The sequence below is a fragment of the Micrasema longulum genome, unplaced genomic scaffold (genome assembly GCF_059751315.1).
Source record: "Micrasema longulum isolate JH-2025_06_02 unplaced genomic scaffold, ASM5975131v1 h1tg001701l, whole genome shotgun sequence".
Classification (NCBI taxonomy): Eukaryota; Metazoa; Arthropoda; class Insecta; order Trichoptera; family Brachycentridae; genus Micrasema; species Micrasema longulum.
Genome location: NW_028278879.1, coordinates 1,774 through 26,565, shown reverse-complemented (window position 1 = coordinate 26,565; position 24,792 = coordinate 1,774). Strand labels below are relative to the sequence as shown.

The following is a 24,792-nucleotide window of genomic DNA, read 5'->3' as shown; positions in this document are numbered from 1 at the left end:
AAATATTCAATAACACGGTCAAAGTTGACCTTTCTTTCCCTTTCAATTGACAAAATAGAGAGTTTGGATAGTCGCGCTTGGCTTGGATTGGATAGTTGATCTTAAGTACGATTTAATGAATTTAATTTCGAAAAGCTTCTTTCACACGAAGCCACCGAAACGCAAATAGTTAGGAAGAATCTGAGGCACAGCGCTAGATTCGGAACGAACTCGGAATAGTCCCATTTTACAAAGTATCTGAGAACCTGCAGGGTAGTCCACTGGACTGCCACTTGGCTAGAAATTCTGGCGGCTTCCAAGTGGCACCGCAGTCGGACAATCTCCAAAATATCGATATTTGTGTTTTATATGGATAAGTGAACGAAGAATAAGCTCGCCCCCCGCGCTCACCCCGCTCACTCCGCTCACCCCGCTTGTCGCGCGTGCTCGTGGTTGTGCGAGTATTTCTTCCGAGCTGCGCTGTGGACGGTGTCACGTGTCACCCCTCGGTGCCGGGCCCCCGGGGCGGACCGCCCCCCTTTACGCCGTCACTGTCCCTATGTACGGTAGGTGTAAAGTATGTCGTAAGTAAGTCGATAGGTCATGTTAAATACGAGTTAAATGAAGACAATAGGTCCGGCACGGACGGTCGCGCGTCCTCCGCGCCGCGCCATACTTCGGGCTCCCGTGTCGCCGTCGTCGGGGACATCGGAAATGGGAAAAACGGGAAACACACTTATTTTACAATTTTAATTTAAACTTTATTGACTAATTATACTAAAAATACATTCAGATACAAAAAATAATAACTAACGATGCACTAAAATAATCGTTAAAAGATTGCAAATTTTACATATAGATATTTGAATACAGTAAATGTGTTGTGGGTTTTTTATGTATTTACACAAAAAATAATCCTATAAACATATAAATAAATCCAACGAAATCATTTTCACAATGGGAATGTTTCGTCGATGCACACTGAGGATTAAAGAGCAAGTAAAATAAAGACATTTTTTTAGATACTTTCTTAAAATAAATATTTTCGTTCCTATGATTTACCGAAACTTTTCAATTTTGCAGCCATTTGATCGTTGCGTAATAACAAAATTAGATATTCCTTATTGATTTTTTTTTATAATTGAATTGCGATCAATAAATTTCATAAAATCAAAGTAGACCGCGGAAATTATAGATACACGATATTTTTTGTAACCCGAACACTTTAAATTCAAAACATCAGTTTTTTGGTTTGAAAAATAAACAAATAAATTAAATAATAATATCATATAATAGGTATCCAGTTTCCCACAAAAAAAAATGTAGGTAGGTACTCGTACGAGCACATACAAAGAAACAAGATTTTTTGAGTCTACGAAAAATAAGAATATGTTTGGCTCGTCTAATGACAATGATATACGAGTAGTATGCTAATAACGTCGACTGTGTTATTTATTTTCATTTTGCCTTAGTTTAATATTTAAAAATAAACACTAGCATACCTTGATATATTTTTTTGTAATATTATATGTACCTTTGTATAAATAAATAAATTAATATACTTAGTTATTTTTTACGTAAACTTTCTGGTAAAAAAAAAAACGATTCGGGACAATTACAAATTCCACACTTATAGTCTGATCATTGCCAAAGTTGCGCGAGAAGAGGTGGGAGAACTCTCCCGATTCTTCGCGTGTTTATGAATGCATTACGAGTGCTCCGACTCGACGCGAACTTTCTAGCGAGTCGAGGCAAGTTCAAGGGGCACGGGTTATTCCCGTTCGTGCAGTGGTATATTATGGTGATAAGCCGTCTCTGTGTTTAGTAAATTATGCGAGTGTGTACCGGCATGTTGGTATTTCAAGCACGAATAATAATAAGAATGCATCTTTGCCCAGAATTTTAAATAATTATAACACGTTTTTTGCTGAAATAGATATATATTTCTTCACTTTAAACAAATTTAAAGAAAATGCTAGAACCCCAATTAAAAATAGTAATTATAAGTTAATCTAACTGTACCTACCTAATATTTTGTTTTTTGTACACTTTAATATTGTAATTAATTTATCTTGTTTGAAAGAAGAAAGAAGGGAGGACTGATAGCTCCGTATGGATCCGCCGGCGAAAGGATTTTTAAGTTCGATTAAACAAAAAACTTTTTTATATTTTTTTATTATTTCATTATTATTGTAATATTTTATTTATTTTTACGTGTGGAATGATACGGAGTGGCTATTTCAATGTAAGCTTTTTTTCTTATTTTTTTGACATTGTATTTAGTAATGTATAGAAAACTATAATTGGCCTATAATTTTGGTTTATTTGTAAATATTAATTTTTTTGTTGTAATGGCTGTTGTTTTTTTTTTAAATAAATAAATAAATATGTATCACCTTACGACAGTCGAGATATGGAGCTAAAAAAGGTGATTCAAATTTTAAATAAAAAACAAAATATTATTTTTTAAATAAGTTAAACGTGGTATTCAAATCGTAAACAAATATGAAACAATATTTTTACACAAATTTAACTTCGATAAAAATACGTGATAATAACAACCACCCGATTAATTGAAAATTTATCGAGTAAAGTGTACACCGCTAATACATATCTCTAACTTCCTAAATACTAAAATAATGGACTATAGCAGAAATGACAAAACACATAGACTTAATATTAACACTCGCAATCGACCAGACGAACTACGAAAACACGCAGAATACCCACTCCCACTGATTTAAAAAAAAAAAGTTACGTTATTATCTTTAAGCTATAAAATGAGGATTAATGTGACAACTACAGAATGCTAATGTTTCAACTTCTTGAGAGTAGTTAAAATTTCATAAAAATACGTTAAATAGGAACTTCCTAGAGTCCTACGCTCTTATGCCACCTAACCGATTCGGGTATAAAGGAACATGTTCATAGTTTGTAAAAAGATATGCTTAATTTAACAAAATATAGGTAAATTTACTAATATTAATGGAATACGAAAAGTTTAAACTTTTATACAATTAACCACAAAATACTATTCTAAGTGAAATCGATTCGAAATCGGGAGATAACCAGACTGTCATCCCAATTCCGCTGTTGAGGCATACCATACCATTATACGTTAGTTTCTTATTAAAAATATTAAAACCATAGATTGAAACACGCCAAAGCTAAATTATGAATACTAATTTGTTTGTAGTCATTATTAAAAAGATTATTCATCTTTAAATATAAATACGATATATTGTTTTAAAAAAATAAAATAAATAGGTATATTTGTTCAAAACACATCCTACAAAAACTCAGTTATACTTTTAATTACATGAAAGTACGAAAGTTAATGTACCCACAAATAATGAGCAAATATTTTGTGGGATAAAGAAAAAGTTAATTGTTGGTAAAGGCTTTAAGTACTGTTTTGCGTTTTATCACCTAATTAATGTAATAAAAACAGTAGGTAATACGTAAAGCAAATTACGGTTGGAAGCAAATTTAATGATCATTACATGTTAAACGCTTCCTCGGCATTCCCACCCATCCCCCACTTCGCCTGCTCCATATCCATCGCGAGAGAGGTGTCCGTATTATGACTTTCAAAAGATGGTATGCCTAAGTTACCATGCTTCGCCATGTGACGTTTTAGATAAAATTTTCGTGCACAGGTAAAATTACAATCTGGGCACGCAAATGGTTTCTCACGGGTGTGAATATACATATGATTTTTCAAATGACCTCTCTGCGTGCATACATAACTGCATTGCGGGCATGCGAAAGGTTTCTCATTAGTATGAATTAATTGGTGAAGTTTCAAATTATTTTTCAATGAAGTTGCATAGTTACATATTGAGCATATAAATGGTAATTTGATAGTATGGCTCAACACGTGACGTTTTAACACACCTTCTTGCGAAGTTGTATAACTACATTCTGAGCATGCGAATGGTTTCTTGGTATGAACCACCATGTGACTTGTCAAGTTCTGTTTCTGGAAACAGGAATAATTACATTCTGAGCAAGAGAATGGTTTCTGACCAGTATGTATCAACATGTGCCGTTTTAAATTCTGTTTCTCGGCACAGGAATAATTACACTTGGAGCATGAGAAATTTTTCTCCCCAGTATGACTTAACATGTGACGTTTTAAATTCTGCTTTTGATAACACACATAACTACATTCTAAACATCCAAATGGTTTCTGACCAGTATGTATCAGCATGTGTCGTTTTAAATTCTGTTTTTGGGAACATGAATAATTACATTGCGAACATGCGAATGATTTATCTTTGCCGTGTGTCAACATGTGACGTTTTAAAATGCTTTTCAATGAAGCTGTAAAATTACATTCTTGGCATGTATATGGTTTACCGCCAGTACGCTCCAACACGCGTTCTTTGCTCTTTTTCTTCTGTCTTGTTTGATACACTTTCCCAGGTGCAAGTTGTACATCATCAGCCGGCGGGTTCATGCTCTCCATAATTAATGTTGTCAACTTATTATCTGAAAAGAAAATGTTATAATCAATATTGACGCGAGTGAAAGCGCAGGACCACCGTTCATCAGACAGCGGACACCCGCGTGCGAACTTGAAGTCGACCGGGTTAAAGCTAGGGGAAAATGTTTTCTATGCATATAATTAGAATTAATTCTATGTTTCTATAGTTTGTTCTCAATTTTCAATAATTATTGCAAAGAATAAAAGTACTGTCGAAAAATAGACATTTCGCAAGCATTTTATGCGTGGATTTTTTATTTATTTATGGAATGTATTGTTTTCGGGGGGACTAGTGTGTCCTGATATGACCGGGCTGCGTTTTTGAACACTTTAATAGCGCGTATTCAGCACGTAAGTACGCACTGTATCGCGCAACAAAGGCCTTTAGAATACCAGCCCCGATGAGAACAATTTAAATCGATGGCGTACGAAAGAAATATTCGTTGCCTTTATTATCTAATAGACTTTCATGGGGATTAGGCGTGACGCTACGCAGAAATATGCCGTCATGTGCGATAAAAAATGCTATAATTGCACAGCATCTGTGAAAAGCAGAATAAATGTATATGTTATATTCTTAAGTACATTTTTCACAATTTCAAAGAACTCAAATAAAAACATTGACAGCAAGTGCCATGACAATAGTATAGTGTTAAATAGAAATATAAACTAAGAGTATTCTTATTATGTATCTTTTTTGGGTGATACCGTGTATGTTGGATTTGATCCGACGTTTCGGCTACCATTGCAGGAGCCATCTTCAGGGAAAACTGTGTGGCTCCTGCAATGGTAGCTGAAACGTCAGATCAAATCCAACATACACGGTATCACCCAAAAAAGATACATAATATTGATAACAGTGACCGTGAAAACCTTCGCACCTATTTAATAGTATTCTTCTTTATTATGTTTGCTTGTGTATCGTGATTTGCATTTTTTCCTCTCAAATTGTTGATGGCAACGCAATATTTGCTAAATATGACATGAAAATAGTAAAAGAATACCGTGTACCTATATTATAAGTCAATGGTTTGAATAATAATTGCTTTAGCAATAATAATATCGAATCTGTTGTGAAATTCAAATTTCACATGTTGAAGAACAAATTATTTTTAAAAAGTATGCATGTGGTACAACTTACTTAATTCATTTTCAATTCTGTTGAGAAACTGCGTGCATCCTTGTTTAGTGTCGAGGATCGGAAGACCCCTCTGGATCGCGTCATCAGCTATTCCAGTACTTGTCCCCGGTTCAGTCTCACAAATATCTTGCGGCTCCCGCTTGACAGGAAGATCACCTTCGCCCGTGTCAACTTTCACCTCCGAACTGGTCGGCGGTTCCCACTGAACGGTATAAAAAGTCCTCAGGGGAGCTCCGGCGCTTGTCCCCGGTTCAGCCTTTACGGCGGCCTCACCGGGAGTTGGCTCCTCACTCGTGTCTAGATCCAAATTATCACCTTTCTCGCCAGAGTGTGAACTATCTACATCCATGATGTCACACACAAGAATAAGGATTCCTGGAACATTCAATAATACTAATGTCTGTATATAAGGAGCGTCACCTACTAAATTTTCTTACCGCGTAGAGGACGCAGTGCCGCCACTAAACTACTTAATGCAATAAAATAATACAACTTTACAAATGATTATACTAAAATAAACTAATATTTGCAATAGAAATTCGATACATTACGAGTGATTAAATTATTTCTTTCAGTTTTGGAAACCCCGTCCCGGAACACAAATGTCAAAATCAACCATAGATATCGCCCATTAACAAGATTGTAAAACGCATAAAAACTAAATGTTTTGCCAATAGACACTAGATTTTCAGATGTATTTTATGGCTGATATAGAAATTAAATTATTTAAGTCATATATATTATATTTTCATTAGGTAGGCGAAGCAATCACGGGGGGTGGGGGGGTAAAATAGGAATTTAAAAAAATGTGTGTTTTTGGGGTAGGTTTGTTTAATTGAGTGGCTAGGTTGAGAAAATTGAAGTTAGTAATTGTCACTCTTCACTTATATCTTAATTCTAACACAATGTTATCGGTGGTTTCACTTATGTGGAGAGATGACGGATGGTGGTCCGGATGCTGTGTTCGGACGAACACATGCTGGGCGATGTCCTGGCGGAGATCTGCCATGGATAGAGTCCAGAGTAGGGCGGCTCTCAGATTCGGTCCCGTGGCGATGGAGACGACGACAGCCAACTGGAAGACTGGCCGGTCGTGGTTTGGGCACGCGCGCTGGCGGTGCAGGAAACTGGCGTTCCTTCGGAGGACGATGGATGTCCTGGATGTGGGGTGACCTTCGCGGCTGAAAGGTGGCCTCCGATGACCCTCGTGGAGCGGTGGGATTCCACGAGGTTTGCTACGCAGCTCTGGCTACCCTGTGCACTAACTTCTCTTCAACTCCCCGACTTCGACTCCCACGCTGCATCGTCTCTGCGACCGAGGGCGAAGGTACGATCGCGTAGACCCGACTCCCTTCCCCGACTGTCGACCGGCTCTCCTTCCTCACTCTTTTCCGACTATCCGGGGTGGTTTTATAACTCCCAAATGATGATCTCTCTCCTTCTCCTTCTCCCTCTCACTTATCACTTAAAACTCATTGTCTCTTTTCCACACTTATTCATGAATACTTCGAAATGTAAAAATCTAAAATTATGATGTTCTGCATATTATTTCTTGTAAAACAAAATTAAAATAAGTTAGGCTAGAATTTACTCAATATAAAATACGTTTTTAAACTAATTAATTAAAAATGAACATACACTAAACAAAGAAAATTAAATTATTAAACTAATTTATATTTACGAAGATTAGAAAATAATCATTAATAATTATTTAAGAAATGATCTGCCTCCTAGTTAGTACCTGAGGTCCTAGGTTCGATTCCTGGTAAGGTGGGTGTAAAATATTATTTTTTAAATGAGATTCTGAGCTGTTATGTTTTATAGTTGCTGGATTGAAACCTGCAGCGTAAAACTGCCCATCTTGCGAAAGCATGAAAATACGAATTTTGGGTATGACATAATTAATGCTCTGGGAAAACCTCGTACGGACATTTCGCTGAGACCTCTCCTCATTGTTTGACCAGAAGTGTGTAAGTGCTTCTTTAAGGTACAGTTGTCTCATATCCAGCACCCTCATGTATTGGAACGACTGTTCTGACGCGTATGTTGGAGGGCGCCGGAATATTATTCTCAATAATAATTTCTCTGAAATTATGAGAGGCTTTAAAATGTATGTAATCGTATATGTATGTGTGTATATGAGTACTTACACGTATATTAATATTTTTGTTTTTTTATTACTTTGTTGAAATTTTTACATATTTTTGAATTTGGATTTTAGGCCGGAGCGTTCTTAACAATTTTACATCGATTGATAAGGTGGTTGATAGCTTTCCTCATTAAGGTTTGAAAAAACAAATAATTTTTGAAAATCATTTTTCAATAAGTCCACTTATATTCAATACACATGGTCACAAATATACAATATATATATATATATATATATATACACACACCCATACATGTATACACACATACACACACCCTCACACAATATATATAGTCACTCCCACTAACATCCACTATAATACTGATACATTATAACAAGAAGGTACATGCTAAGGTTATCAATTAACTGATTGAATTTTTCAAGTACGAATTATCGTACAATATTAATTGTAAGGGAAAAAAACATAAATGAAGGTAATTTAAAAATTAAAATCGAATTAAAAAGGTTATGTTAAAAGTTTCTAGTTAGTATTTACATAAATAGAAATAACATTATAATGAACAAAAAAAACTTACTAAAAGTAATTAAAAAGTAAGAGTTTTAATAAAAAAGAAAAAAAAACATAATCAAGTGCACAAACCATTTTTTTTAAAAAAAGGCATAATATATATTTACGTACATATTGCAAGGGATAAAAAAAACCGAAGAGAAGCAACTTCAAAAGTAATAAAAAACAGTAAGTTTAAGTTAATTTAAAAAACATCTTCAGAATTAATGTTAGGAAGATAGAAAATATCAGTCTAGTCCGTCTAGACGGAGGGTGTCCTGTATGCAAGTAGATTAATTAGTTCTGGGGATCAAATTTATTATTTACAGTTTTGTAAAGCAGGATCTGATCGAAGATATCTTTTCTGTGTTAATGAATCAAGGATATGAATTTTTAAAGAAGCTAGGTATATAATTTGGAAAATACAAATGAAATTTGTATGTATATTCATATATATACATGATCCCGTAACTTCGAATCGACATTCGAATATTCATATTGATACTTGGATACACGCTGCACATGTGAAATTTCACTTAGGCCGTTTTCACACATGCCACGCAAATCCATACGACCCGATATTTTACCGCGCTTATCCTGCAAACGCTTACAAAATCTGTTACCTTTTCACACGCGTTGTAAAATGAAGACGACCCGGTCTGCCAGACAAAAATCTGCCAAAATCTGTTGGGGTGTGCTTAATCGCAAACGATTATTATCAATATTAATAGTTCGAATAACCGAATTAGATTATTCCTGTAATCGACTTTTTATTTATGGATAATGCATTGTTTTTTTAAAAATACTTATGAAGAATGAAGAATGAAAGAAAATTTTTTAATTAAAAATATATAAAATAAATATGCCTATTCTTATAATGCATTATTGTATACACTAACTAAAAAAAATACATAAAAACTTATGTATTGTACTCGAAATATTATTATTATTGTGAAAACGGTTTTTCTTTGGAAAAAAGTGTTTTTTAATTAGGTATTTTTCCTATTTTTTTGTTGTTATTATTACTTTTTAAAAAAAAAAAAAAAAAAATTCCTTCACACAGGTTTTTACCAAGGGGACTGTTGAGAAAGAAATGGTGTATTTCGATAAAATAATTTAATAAAATAATATTTCGAAAATAATAATAATAACGCGTAAATCAGGGAATTTTCATGAAACTATGTTTTGCTTAACGAAGTTCGGAAAAAGATATCTGGAAAGTATTGACCATTCCGAATTATAAATAAATATTACAACAGGAAAAATCGAATAGCAAATCCAAAAGTGTCACAATTAAAAATATAACTTAAATCTTTTTGATAGTGATAGTTATTAATGTTATTTATATAGATGATGTAAAGAACTATGCTTTATGTTTTTTTTGTTTTCTTACTATTTCGGATGTATTCACTATGTATGATGTTATGTATTGTCACAAAAATGTTTCATTTTTATTTACGGTCCCAAATGAGTTTTTTTTAAACTCCTAGGAGTATAATATCTAAGATATGTATTATATTTTTCATAAATAAAATTAAAATAAATATAAATGTATATATATATTGAAATATTCGATACTTTTAAGGCATTTTTTGAAAACTGTAATATTTCATATGTGTAATACTGTCTGTAGCTCTGATTTAATATAGGGAAATACATTATGCTACATTGCCTCTGTCACTTCAAAACTTTACATTTTTATATTCGTGCTTTTCTTGTCTAATAAAGTTATAGGTTTTAATATTTTTTTGTTTTGTCCTTAAAAAGTACAAACATAATACATGAATGTGCTAATATACTAACCTCTATCTAATTATTTTTAAAACATTTACTAATTATTAACATTTCTAAACAATATTCGTACACCTAAATAAAACTTCTTCAAGACCAACTCGAATGCAATTACTTTTTAAGAGAAAACTTATCTGCTACACACATGTTTTATTAACTTACATTCAAATAAAATGGTTTTATTGTTCTCTTATTTCTAATGGTATTTCCTTAAACTGTCCAGCTCGGTGCACCAACGAGTTCTGTGTCTTCGTTTTCTTACTAAATGGCAGCCTTACTTCATTTTTATTTCTAGTTTCATATCCGAGTTCACACTGATTAGAAAAAAACAGTGTTCCCTATGTTCAAAACTTTTTTTTTTCATTTTGTTTATAAACACAATAGTTTTGTATTTTGCTTTCAATACACATGAATTTGGTTCTAAAAAAAAGTTTAAAATGCTAGAACCCTAATTGAAATAAATAATTATAATTTCATCTAACTGTCCGACCTAATACTTTTTTTTTTGTTTTTTTGTTTATATTGTAACCAATTTGTCCTGTCCTGTCCTGTTCTGTCCTGTCCTGTCCTGTTCCAATAAAAGTTTAAAATGCTACAATTTATTGTCTTGTCCGGTCCTGTCCTGACCTTTCCTGTTATGTCGTGTCCTGTCCTGTCCTGTCCCGTCCTTTCCTCTTCTGTCCTGTCCTGTCCTGTCCTGTTCTGTCCTGTTCCAAACTTTTAAGTTTAAAATGCTAGAAACCTAATTGAAAATAATAATGATAATTTATTCTTACTGTCCTACATAATATTTTTTTTGTTTGTTTTCTTTAATATTGTAACCAATTAATTGTCTTGTCCTGTCTTGTCTTGTCTTCTTCTGTCCTGTCCTATCCTGTCCTATTATGTCGTGTCCTGTCCTGTCCTGTCTTGTCTTCTTCTGTCTAGTCTTGTCCTGTCCTGTTTTGTCGTGTCCTATCATGTCCTGTCCTGTCCCGTCCTTTCCTCTTCTGTCCTGTCCTGTCCTCCTCTGTTTTGTCCTGTCCTCTTCTGTCCTGTCCTGTTCATTAGAACTATTCTATTAAAAAGTTAAAAATGCTAGAACCCTAATTGAAATTAATAATTATAATTTCATCTAACTATCCGACCTTATACCTTTTTTTGTTATTTGTTTATATTGTAACCAATTTGTCCTGTCCTGTCCTGTCCTGTCCTGTCCCGTCCTTTCCTCTTCTGTCCTGTCCTGTCCTATCCTATCCTGTCCTGTACAGTCCTGTTCTGTCCTGTCCTGTCCTGTTCCAAACTTTTAAGTTTAAAATGCTAGAAACCTAATTGAAAATAATAATAATTTATTCTTACTGTCCTACCTAATATTTTTCCTGTCCTATCCTGTTCTGTTACTTCGTGTCCTGTCCTGTCTTGTCTTCTTCTGTCCTGTCCTGTCCTTTCCTCTCCTGTCCTGTCCTGAACCAATAAAAGTAAAAAAGGCTAGAATTTATTGTCTTGTCCTGTCCTGTCCTGTCCTGTTACATCGTGTCCTGTCCTGTCCTGTCTTGTCTTGTCTTCTTCTGTCCTGTCCTGTCCTGTTATGTCTTGTCCTGTCCTGTCCTGTCCTGTTACATCGTGTCCTGTCCTGTCCTGTCTTGTCTTGTCTTCTTCTGTCCTGTCCTGTCCTGTAATGTCTTGTCCTGTCCTGTTACGTCGTGTCCTGTCCTGTCCTGTCCTGTCCTGTCCTGTCCTTTCCTCTCCTGTCCTGTCCAGTGCTAATAAAAGTAAAAAAGGCTAGAATTTATTGTCTTGTCCTGTCCTGTCCTTTCCTGTTACGTCGTGTCCTGTCCTGTCCTATCCTGTCCTGTCCTGTGCCAATAAAAGTAAAAAAGGCTAGAATTAATTGTCTTGTCCTGTCCTGTCCTGTCCTGTTACGTCGTGCCCTGTCCTGTCCTATCCTGTCCTGTCCTGTGCCAATAAAAGTAAAAAAGGCTAGAATTTATTGTCTTGTCCTGTCCTGTCCTGTCTTGTCTTGTCTTCTTCTGTCCTGTCCTGTCCTGTTATGTCTTGTCCTGTCCTGTTACGTCGTGTCCTGTCCTGTCGTGTCCTGTCCTGTGCCAATAAAAGTAAAAAATGCTAGAAACCTAATTGAAAATAATAACGATAATTTATTCTTACTGTCCTACCTAATATTTTTCCTAGCAAAGAAAAATAACCTTAAATAAATAGCTTAAGATTTACACGTAAAAAAGTGCCACCGAATGGCAAAAATAAATTATCTTGTGATATTCAATAAATAATACAGTAAAAGAAATAAGTATTATTTGTCTTCGTGGGTTATATAATAATAGTTTCGAAAATCCTGAGATAATATTATATAATAACTTATTACTAAAGCTGTCAAACTGATTCGAGATTCAAAAGTTCGCCGCTAGATGACATTAAACGTTTCTAAAAAGTGTAAAAACAAGACAATCTAAAACAAAGAAAAATAATCCTTCTTTTGTTAATTTGTCATCGTGTCGAGTTGCTAAATTGATCCTTAAATACTTGTTTATCATACTTTTATTGTTCTCTAGAGAATTATACTTAATTTGTATGTAATATGTATATTTTTTTAAGTACTTCTGACGTCGACGTCGACGTCAGAAGTACTTGACGTCGTTAGGTTAGGTTAGGTTAGGTTAGGTTAGGTTAGGTTAGGTTAGGTTAGGTTAGGTTAGGTTAGGTTAGGTTAGGTTAGGTTAGGTTAGGTTTTTTTTTTTTTTTTTTTTTTTTTTGTTACAATCCATTTATTCAATTCCTTGCTTATTTTTACAAGGATTTTTTACTTATATTACATATCATTGTTTCTTAAATACTTAAAGTTTGTTACATTTTTTCATAATTGACTTTTTTTTCAAAGTCTTTACATACTAATATTATTTTACATTATAAGATATCACATTTTTTAAAATTTTTTCACACGGTTTTTTTTATATTTTTCATTATATTTCATTTCAAAATGTTTGTAAAAACTTAAAAATAGTTGTTTTTTCAAGATACACTGAATTTGCCTCTTATGCAGGGTAATCACACTATAGGAGTATTATATTTTGTTTTATATTGTGGCTCTTGAGTCAAGTTCATTAATTTGTTTTATTCTTGTTACTATGGTTTTCAGAAAAAACACATATGCTGGTCTTGTTTCGTTATGCTTGAGTACTTCTTTTGGTTTATTAAAGTCTATATTTTTCATTTTGCACAGAAAGTCTATTTTTAACCTTTCAACGTCAAAAATGCTGCATTTAAAAATTAGATGTGTTACATCTTGAATTGACGTTTGATCACAGGGACATAAATTCGTATTTATTAATTTAAATCTGCATAAATATTCCCTGAAAGCGCCATGGCCAGTAAAAATTTGGGTTAGTTCAAAAGATCTGTTTGTTTCATTTAATATATTTATGCAATCTTCTACATTGCCGAAGAATATCTTAGTTGTTTTTCCTTTCTTTGAGCTTATGTATTTTTCGTCCCATTCTTTCGTTGAATTTATTTTAATCATTTTTTTTACATAGGATATAGGAATTTCATCATAGTTTGGTAGTGTTTTCATTTTGGTTGCTTTCTTTGCGAGGCTATCAACAAACTCGTTTTGAGTATGGCCTGCATGGGCCTTTATCCAAGTTAGGTATATTTTGTTTTCAACGTCCTTGTTCAGTTGTCCAACACGTTTTATAGCATGAACGATTTTATCGGCTGACCTCATGTCGCTAACTGCTTGGATGCTTGAAAAGCTGTCACTGTATATAACGATTCGCTTGTTAGTAAGACGTTGCAAACTCCAATTAAGTGCTTCTTTTATAGCTATGAGTTCACTCTGATATACTGTGCATTCTTTGGCTAGTTTTAGAAGTTTTTTGTAGATTACCTGCTCGTTTATGTATACTACAAAGGCTGCTCCTACACGGCTATCTAGCTTGCTTCCATCGGTGTAAATTTGGATGTCATGCATATTATCATTCAGCACGGAGTTATTTTCAAAAATCACTTCAATGGCGTTCAAGGCAGCTGGGTGATCAAGTTCACTCACATTCACTAGGGTTTGAATTATTCTGTCGGATGGGATTTCTTCGGCTTTGCCATACCTTTTTACGTTATAAATTTTTTTTCTTTCTGAGATGGCAATTTCTAATGGTTTTATACCAGCCAAAATTAGTGCTGCATCTGTAGAGATTGTGCGATAGCCCTTAGTTATCTTTATGGCCATAAATCGTTGCAGACTTTCGAATTTTTTTATGTTTTTCTTCTTGCTAGCACAATCTCCCCAGACGCTTGCTCCATATGTAAATATCGGTGTGAGTATATATTCATATAGAATTTTTATAACCTCGCTTTTAAGTCCCCACGTGGCTTTAGCTGCTCTAGCTATTTGTTTAAAGATACAAAAGATTTTATTTTTCATATAATCCACGTGAGCATTCCATAATAAATTGTCGTCAAATATTATGCCCAGGATTCTGCACTCTTTAGTTTGGTTAATAATTATGTTATCCATTTGAATAATAGGGAAGCTGTGAATTTTTTTTCGGGTTATGATCATATAATTGGTTTTTTCCGGTGCAAATGTCAGTTTTACCATTTTACCCCATGCATCGACTTCATTTAGAATTTCATTAGATTTTTCTTCTACCGTTTTCATTTCGTCATCTGATATGGCTAGTAAAACGTCGTCAGCAAATGCATGATAATAAATTTCATGCTTCTCCAATATGTCTAACAATTCATTTATGATAATGTTCCAGAGCGTTGGACCCAAAACAGATCCTTGTATGCATCCTTTGGTGTTCTGTTTTATTTTTTTAATACCAAAATGTTCTACGACCGTGCACCTATCCACAAGGTAGCTTTGTATTAATGAGTAAAGGTTTTTTGGGGTATCGTTTTTTCTAAGGTTTTTAAGAATGCCAGGCCACCAGGCGTGATCAAACGCTCCCCGTATATCAAGTGAGATCATAATAACAATTTTCTTTTTGTCTCTTTGAGATACTATGTAGTCGGTGGCGTCTTTAAGCGCATCCTCGGCACTTCGTTGTGCCAAGAAGCCATACTGTTTTGGAGAAATTTTGTTTTCTTTAAGCAAGTGCCAGTTAATTCTCAGACATATTATTTTTTCAAAGATTTTTCCGAAAACTGGTAAAAGACCTATCGGACGAAAAGATTTGATTTCATCGTAGTCGTTTTTTCCCGCCTTTGGCAAGATGATTGCTGTTGCAATTTTCCAAGACTTTGGAAAGTATCCTAATTCAAGGCATCTATTGTACAGCAAAAGGAATGTCTCTGTATTGTCTTGTATTATTTCAAAGCATATATCGCCTGTCAAATTATCCATACCCGGAGCTTTTCTATTATTGAGGCAACTTGAAGCGAATAAGAGTTCATTTTTTGTGATTTCGGGATCATTTTTAGATGTGTAGACGCCTTTTATGTCTTCCCTTATTTGTTTTTGTGTGAGGTTCTCATGAAGGGGATCATCATCTGGGTAAAATGTATCAATAATAAGCGTGGCAGTGTCTTTTGTGTCTGTGCACCAATTTGTACCAGATTTCAGTATAGCGTTTATTGATTGGTATTTCTTTTTGCTCAGTATGTGATTTATTCTATCCCAAATATTTTCTTTCGTTTGCCCTTCGCAGAAAGTCTTCCAGCTAGTTATTTTTGCCTCTTCTATAGTTTGGATGTATATTTCCTTTGCAGTGAGGTAGTTTACAAGCAGTGCTGATTTTCTTCTGCCACGAGAATTCGTCATTTGAATTTTGAGCTTTCTGAGTTTTATTCTGGCTTCATGAATTTCCTTACTCCACCATGGTGGTTTTTGTTTCGTATGTTGTTTTGGTTTTCGACAAACTTCCTGGCATCCATCTTGAATACACTTTGTGAGGAACTCAACGACATTATCGATATCGTCAGAATTCATGTTTGAAAATTGAGCTGTGTTAAGGTAGCCTCTGTGAATATTTTCCTTTGTTTTAGCACACAACGTTTTCCAGTCCAATTGGTTGGTGCAAAATTTTCTAGTTGATGTACTTTGAGTTTGGTATTCTGTACAGTCAGTTTTAAGGACAAATTCAATTGCATTATGATCGGATAGTTGTATAAATGATTCATTTACACTCCACCCATTGATTTTTGTAATAAGATTATTTGTGCAAAATGTCAGATCGATAATGCTCTCTGAGACTTTGTTCCATCTTATCGCTCTGAAAGTTGGTGTGGTGCCTTGGTTTAGAACACAAAGATTGTTAGAGGCAATAAAATCAGACATTATTTCTCCTCTAGAGCAATTTTTAGAAGAGCCCCACATCATATGCTTTGAATTAAAATCCCCAGCCAGTATGATTTTCTTTTGTTTAAGAGCTAAAATTTTGATGTTCAATTCATCCAGCAGTCTGTTTAAGTCGCAGTTGGGCGCTGCGTAAATTGATATAATGGCAATATCTAGCTCCGGGATAGCAACACAAATCATGTTATTAGTGAAAATTTCGTAAACAGGGACACATACGATTTTTCGGTCAAATATAAGTATTGCGGCTTTGTTCTTATTGTCAAAATCATATGTTTGGCTTTGGTATATTTTAACGTTTGTGATGTCCTTAATGTGGCCTGTGTTTCCAGTATACGGTTCCTGTATTATGCCTACATCGACAGAGTTTGCTTGGCATTCCCTTATTAATTCTTCAGTTGCTGCTCTGCTTCTTTGAAGGTTGCACTGAATTGATTTTATTTGGCTGCCTTTAACATTGGTAGTCTACCCTATCACGGGCTCTCTTATCCATAATGGACCTTAATGGACATAAATTACTAGTTGCAAAGTGACCCGAATCACTATTTTTCCTGGAGACACAATTGAGACATTTGGGTTCAGTATTGTCTCTGTTCACACAGTCTTTTGTTGAGTGTTCAAGGGTACAATAGGCGCACTTTTCTTCGCCCTTGCAATATTTTGCAATGTGACCATACGTTAGACACTTGTAGCACTGAGTAAGTGGACTTTCATCAGAAACAACTACTCTTTGGTAACCAATGTTTACCTTCTCAGCATCAGTGAGTACTCGCCATGTTTGTGGACTCGTTTCACATACCACGTTTGCTAAGAGGCCATTTCGGTTCCTTTTTTTATATTTAATACAAAGGTCACCTTTTTTTATATTAAGATAACCATTTTGGTTATGGATGGACTCGTTGATGTCTTCTTCAGTGATCCCTTTAATGAGACCCTTGAAGACAACGAGCGGCTTCTTCTTGGTGCCTTCATTCACCGATAAGGTTTTCGTTTTGTCCTTTATTTCAATTTTCATTTTTTCCCGGTCTTTTGGTGAGGCACAATTAATAAGAACTTGCTGGTTGCTTATTTTTCTTACACCAACTATACCAATTCCAGACGTACGAACGTTGATGTGTCTTTTTACGAGCCCTTCCACTTCCTCACTTTTTTTGGAAGCATCGTTCGATTTCACAATCAAAGCGTAGCTGACGTTTTTGGTCACATTGGGACCTATCGGTACGTCCCTGTTACTGCCGAGTCTTTCCATAAATTTCTCCAAGGTTTTTCCGGTTTCTTCGGATTTATTTGCTTGCGTTTTTAACAGCAAAAGAGCTTCATCAAGTTTTCTACTCATATCTGGGGACTCCATAACGTTTTTCCCGGATGGCGATAAACATTGAATAATTTGGAGAAGCTCTTTTGTGGCAGCAGATATAGTTTCTTTTATATCTCGGCGAATATTGCCACCGGAGCTCAAAGCCGTGTTAATACTGCTTCCAAGCGCACGAGCCTTTTTATTCAGATCGTTAGATGATAAAGGATCATCGATCGACAGCGATGCATCCACATTCTGCTCATCAACTTTAGCTGACAAAGTTGGTGTACCTGAATTAGGAGACGAATCTCTTGTATTGGGAGCTGAGCGATTAATGCCGCTAGGAATTTTAACTCCGAGGCTCGGTCTAGGCAATTTCTTCTTATCAGACATAGTAATGACACGTAGCAGAAGGTGGTGTAAGCGCGAAACCCAATGGCAAGGAAAATACTGCAAAATGAATAAACGCGTGGGCAAGCGGGAAAACGCAAACACCGGAAAAACTACTGCAGAAACAAAGGTGTGATTTTCCGAGTTTTCTCGGTATTTTCCCGAGCTTTTCCGGAAAAGTAGAAGTCTTTAAAGTTTTCCAAATTTTCACTTTTTTTAAATTTTCACTTCACGAAATTTTCCGGTGAGAATATTTTTTTTAAGACGAACAATTTGAAGCTAAAACAAAAACAACCAATACACAGCGAACGACAGGAGACGTCTGAACTGGACAGAGGACACAAACGGACTGGCACTTAAGACTTTTTGACACTGAGTACGTAACAAACTGGCGTGGATTAGAAAGCAATTTAAATCCAACGGTGGGAGCTTCTTTGCTCCGGACGTCCTCGCGGCTTGGCGGTCGAACTGCAACGGTGGGTTAGGTTAGGTTAGGTTAGGTTAGGTTAGGTTAGGTTAGGTTAGGTTAGGTTAGGTTAGGTTAGGTTAGGTTAGGTTAGGTTAGGTTAGGTTAGGTTAGGTTAGGTTAGGTTAGGTTAGGTTAGGTTAGGTTAGGTTAGGTTAGGTTAGGTTAGGTTAGGTTAGGTTGGTTTTTCTTATGTTTTTTATCTTTTTTCTTATGTTTCTTATGTTTTTTATCTTTTTTTATCTTTTTTCTTATGTTTTTTATCTTTTTTCTTATGTTTCTTATGTTTTTTATCTTTTTTTATCTTTTTTCTTATGTTGGTTAGGTTAGGTTAGGTTAGGTTAGGTTAGGTTAGGTTGGTTTTTCTTATGTTTTTTATCTTTTTTTTCTTATTTTTTATCTTTTTTATCTTTTTTCTTATGTTTCTTATGTTTTTTATCTTTTTTCTTATGTTTCTTATGTTTTTTATCTTTTTTCTTATGTTTTTTATCTTTTTTCTTATGTTTTTTATCTTTTTTCTTATGTTGGTTAGGTTAGGTTAGGTTAGGTTAGGTTAGGTTGGTTTTTCTTATGTTTTTTATCTTTTTTTTCTTATTTTTTATATTTTTTCCTTATGTTTCTTATGTTTTTTATCTTTTTTTTTATGTTTCTTATGTTTTTTATCTTTTTTTATCTTTTTTCTTATGTTTTTTATCTTTTTTCTTATGTTTCTTATGTTTTTTATCTTTTTTATCTTTTATCTTTTTTATCGTTAGGTTAGGTTAGGTTAGGTTAGGTTAGGTTTTTTATCTTTTTTATCTTTTTTCTTATGTTTCTTATGTTTTTTATCTTTTTTCTTATGTTTCTTATCTTTTTTCTTATGTTTCTTATGTTTTTTATCTTTTTTATCTTTTATCTTTTTTATCGTTAGGTTAGGTTAGGTTAGGTTTTTTATCTTTTTTATATTTTTTCTTATGTTTCTTATGTTTTTTATCTTTTTTCTTATGTTTCTTATGTTTTTTATCTTTTTTTATCTTTTTTCTTATGTTTCTTATGTTTTTTATCTTTTTTATCTTTAATCTTTTTTATCGTTAGGTTAGGTTAGGTTAGGTTAGGTTAGGTTTTTTATCTTTTTTATCTTTTATCTTTTTTATCGTTAGGTTAGGTTAGGTTAGGTTAGGTTAGGTTAGGTTAGGTTAGGTTAGGTTAGGTTAGGTTAGGTTAGGTTAGGTTAGGTTAGGTTAGGTTAGGTTAGGTTAGGTTAGGTTAGGTTAGGTTAGGTTAGGTTAGGTTAGGTTGGTTTTTCTTATGTTTTTTATCTTTTTTTTCTTATTTTTTATCTTTTTTATCTTTTTTCTTATGTTTTTTATCTTTTTTCTTATGTTTCTTATGTTTTTTTTATCTTTTTTTATCTTTTTTCTTATGTTTTTTATCTTTTTTCTTATGTTTCTTATGTTTTTTTTATCTTTTTTTATCTTTTTTCTTATGTTTTTTATCTTTTTTCTTATGTTTCTTATGTTTTTTATCTTTTTTATCTTTTATCTTTTTTATCGTTAGGTTAGGTTAGGTTAGGTTAGGTTTTTTATCTTTTTTATCTTTTTTCTTATGTTTCTTATGTTTTTTATCTTTTTTCTTATGTTTCTTATGTTTTTTATCTTTTTTTATCTTTTTTCTTATGTTTTTTATCTTTTTTTTCTTATTTTTTATCTTTTTTATCTTTTTTCTTATGTTTCTTATGTTTTTTATCTTTTTTCTTATGTTTCTTATGTTTTTTATCTTTTTTTATCTTTTTTCGTCAAAATCGGCCGGCGCGTTACGGAGATGCATTACCGCCATCTGGCGGCGAAAGCCGAAACTAAAAAAAAATAAATTAAATAAATATATTTGAATATGAAATAAAATAGAACAACACGAGAGAAAAAATAATAAAATAAAAGTTTCGCATTTCGGCCGCCAGATGTCGCTTAAATAAATTAAATAAAATTAAATTAAATAGAGTTTCGCCCTTTGGCCGCTAGATGTCACTTATTAAAATTAAATTAAAGTTTCGCGATTTGGCCGCTAGATGTCACTCGATAAATTAAAATTAAATGAAATAAAATATAGTTTCGCACTTTGGCCGCTAGATGTCACTTAATAAAATAAAATAAAATAATTAAGGTTAGGTTAGGTTAGGTTAGGTTAGGTTAGGTTAGGTTAGGTTAGGTTAGGTTGGTTTTTCTTATGTTTTTTATCTTTTTTTTCTTATTTTTTATCTTTTTTATCTTTTTTCTTATGTTTCTTATGTTTTTTTTCTTATGTTTCTTATGTTTTTTTATCTTTTTTTATCTTTTTTCTTATGTTTCTTATGTTTTTTATCTTTTTTTATCTTTTTTCTTATGTTTTTTATCTTTTTTCTTATGTTTCTTATGTTTTTTATCTTTTTTCTTATGTTTCTTATGTTTTTTATCTTTTTTCTTATGTTGGTTAGGTTAGGTTAGGTTAGGTTAGGTTAGGTTAGGTTGGTTTTTCTTATGTTTTTTATCTTTTTTTTCTTATTTTTTATCTTTTTTATCTTTTTTCTTATGTTTCTTATGTTTTTTATCTTTTTTCTTATGTTGGTTAGGTTAGGTTAGGTTAGGTTAGGTTAGGTTAGGTTGGTTTTTCTTATGTTTTTTATCTTTTTTTTCTTATTTTTTATCTTTTTTATCTTTTTTCTTATGTTTCTTATGTTTTTTTTCTTATGTTTCTTATGTTTTTTATCTTTTTTTATTTTTTTTCTTATGTTTCTTATGTTTTTTATCTTTTTTTATCTTTTTTCTTATGTTTTTTATCTTTTTTCTTATGTTTCTTATGTTTTTTATCTTTTTTCTTATGTTTCTTATCTTTTTTCTTATGTTGGTTAGGTTAGGTTAGGTTAGGTTAGGTTGGTTTTTCTTATGTTTTTTATCTTTTTTTTCTTATTTTTTATCTTTTTTATCTTTTTTCTTATGTTTTTTATGTTTTTTATCTTTTTTCTTATGTTGGTTAGGTTAGGTTAGGTTAGGTTAGGTTAGGTTAGGTTGGTTTTTCTTATGTTTTTTATCTTTTTTTTCTTATTTTTTATCTTTTTTATCTTTTTTCTTATGTTTTTTATCTTTTTTCTTATGTTTCTTATGTTTTTTATCTTTTTTCTTATGTTTCTTATGTTTTTTATCTTTTTTTATATTTTTTCTTATGTTTTTTATCTTTTTTCTTATGTTTCTTATGTTTTTTATCTTTTTTCTTATGTTGGTTAGGTTAGGTTAGGTTAGGTTAGGTTAGGTTAGGTTAGGTTAGGTTAGGTTAGGTTAGGTTAGGTTAGGTTAGGTTAGGTTAGGTTAGGTTAGGTTAGGTTAGGTTAGGTTAGGTTAGGTTAGGTTAGGTTAGGTTAGGTTAGGTTAGGTTAGGTTAGGTTAGGTTAGGTTAGGTTAGGTTAGGTTAGGTTAGGTTAGGTTAGGTTAGGTTAGGTTAGGTTAGGTTAGGTTAGGTTAGGTTAGGTTTTTTTTTTTTTTTTTTTTTTTCTGGTTTTATTGTTTACCGCCTTGCGTGTAATGTACAAGGCTTCGGCACTTTTTTTATTTATTTTCATGTTTATTATTTGTTCATTTTTTCAAATTTTTATTAATTAATATTTTTTTTTTTTTTTTTTTTTTTTTTTTTTTTTTTTTTTTTTTTTTTTTTTTTTTTTTTTTCTTTTTCAAAATTGGCTTTCGCTCTTTTCATTTATGAATTTTATTTTTATTACAATTTTTCTCAAAAATTCTACAAATATTCCTGCAGTTTCTGGATTCGTAATGACTTCATTTAATTTCGATATATTTAGATCTTCTCCCAGCATTGTTTCCAAATCATGTTTATCTTTACTGAAGATCGGGCATTCAATTATCAGGTGAGGAACATCTTGGATCGAAACATTATCACATGGGCATGTGTCAGAATTTTTTATTTTAAATCTATGCAGGTACTGATTCATTCTCCCGTGTCCAGTCAAAATTTGTGTTAGTTCGAAATTTAGTTTAAATAATCCAATAGATTTAAATCTTTCGTATATAGAGTTGAAAAATAATTTTGTTATTTTTCCGTTACTTGAATTGATGTACCTCGCGTTCCACATTTCTAATGATCGCTGCCTTATTGTCTTTTTAGCAAAGCTGATCGGAAATTTATCATATTCACTAGCTGTTTTCTTTTTTGTTGCTTCTTTTGCTTTGCCATCCGCTGCTTCATTACCTTTTATTCCTTTGTGTCCTCTTATCCATCCTACTATAAGAGATTGTTGCCTTGTATCTAGTTCTTCTGCTTTGCGTTTGATGCTCACTATTAAAGGGTTTGTTGATTTTCTATCTCTTAAACTGTCTACTCCTGATCTGCAGTCAGTCAATATTGTTATATTTTCCCATCTATTTTTTGGTTTCTTTAGCACATACAAAATTGCTTCATTTATAGCTAGAAGTTCCGCTTGAAATACAGAACAGTAATTTTCTAGCTTAATTTTCCTTGCCGGTAGCTCTTTTTCTCCTTCAAAAGGAACAAAAGCAGCGCCAACCCTCCCATCCAATAGACTTCCATCTGTGTAAATTGTTAATTCATTTGGGCCTGGTATTGGAATTTTTTCATCATAGTAAATGTATTTTGCATTTATTCGAGTGGCTGGGTGAGGAAGTGTATGAATGTCAATTACTCCTTGATAATTTCGGTCATTCGGAAGGCATTTGAGTTGTTTCGTGCGTTTAACACTGTATAATTCTGCCTGTTCTTTAATCTTGATGTCAAGTGGCATGAAAATACTAAGCACTTGTGCCGAAATCATAGATATCGAGCGGTAACCTTTGCAACATCTGATTGCGATCTGTCTTTGTACAGCATTTAGTTTTTTAACATTGCATTTTCTTTCCGCTGCTTCAACCCAAATACTAGATGCGTAAGTTGCCAACGGAACTATAGCTCCATGGTAAATTTGTTGTATGACTTCCGGTGATGCGCCCCAAGTTGGTTTTGCTGCTCTGATTAATTTGTTTGTGTAAGCTGCAATTTTTTTGCAAGTGTTATTTATATGCCTAGACCAATTTAGGTTTCTGTCAATAGTTACTCCCAATATCTTAAAATAATCGACAAACTTAATTTCACAATTTCTCATATGAATAATGGGAGGTATAATTTTCTTTCGCGTAACAAACATGGCGTTGGTTTTTTCTTGTGAAAAGTGCAATTTAGTTTTCTTTTCCCATACTACTATTTTTTCTAATGCCTTATTCGCATTTGTTTGCAACTCATTTTCATTATCAGCAACAATGATGAGGAAAATATCATCTGCAAATGCCCTGATTTCTACATTGCCGTCAAACGTTATTCGTAGAATGTCATCAATTATTACATTCCAGAAACTTGGGCCGCACGCTGATCCCTGGACACATCCTTTTGTAGTTTTCTTCTCTATTGTAGTATTATAATGGGTGAGTTGAATTTTTCTATTTTTCAAGTAACTTTTAACAAGCATATACAAATTCACCGGACATTTCTTATTTTTTAACTGCAGAAGAAGAAAGGGCCACCACGCATTATCAAATGCACCCTTGATGTCCAGTGAAATAGCTACAGCTACTTTTTTACATCTTAAAGCTTTCTTCAAAGTTTCTATTGATGCGTTGAGTGCATCTTCCGTCGATTTTTGTGGAGTGAATCCGTATTGGAGATCACTGAGTTGTTTTGTATTATGCAGATTCCAGTTGATTCTATTTATCATAAGCCTTTCCATAATTTTGCCTAAAACTGGTAAAAGTCCTATGGGGCGATATGAACTTACGTCCGAATGGTCGTCTTTTCCTGGTTTCGGGATAACCACTATAAAAGCAATTTTCCACCGCGTCGGAAAATGTTTAATTCGTAAACAAGCATTGTATATCTCTCTTATAAGATCAGGATTCGACATATACGTATGAAGGCAAATATCTGCTGTCAAGTGATCACGTCCGGGGGCTTTCTTAGGATTCAAGTTTTGAAAAATTTCTAGTATTTCGCTATCTGTAAATGGAGGATCTTCTTGATAATTTAAAAATATTTCGTTTGTTATTGAACTTCTAATTTCTGATTGCTCATCATTATCTTCTTCTTCTACATCATCAGGAAAGAATCTGTCAACTAGCCTCTGAGCGGTTCTTTCTGCTGTTTCCAATTGTTCATTCCCGTCTTTGAGAGTGGCAGTAGGCAGTTTTACTCTTTGTTTTGTTAATACTCTATGGATTGCTGTCCATGCTGTTTCTTTGTTTTGAATAGAACAATATTGCCTCCATGATTCTGTTTTTGCATTACTT

General features: G+C 33.2%; 1 long non-coding RNA gene across 1 annotated transcript; it reads right to left on the bottom strand.

The window, feature by feature from the left end:
• Positions 1–2,177: 2,177 nt before the first annotated feature.
• On the bottom strand, positions 2,178–6,225 carry LOC148274281 (uncharacterized). The gene is made up of 3 exons (XR_015824337.1): positions 6,161–6,225; positions 5,610–5,984; positions 2,178–4,473 (listed from the first exon to the last, which is right to left on the bottom strand). It is a non-coding gene; the product is annotated as an uncharacterized LOC148274281 (long non-coding RNA).
• Between the last annotated feature and the right edge of the window lie 18,567 nt (positions 6,226–24,792).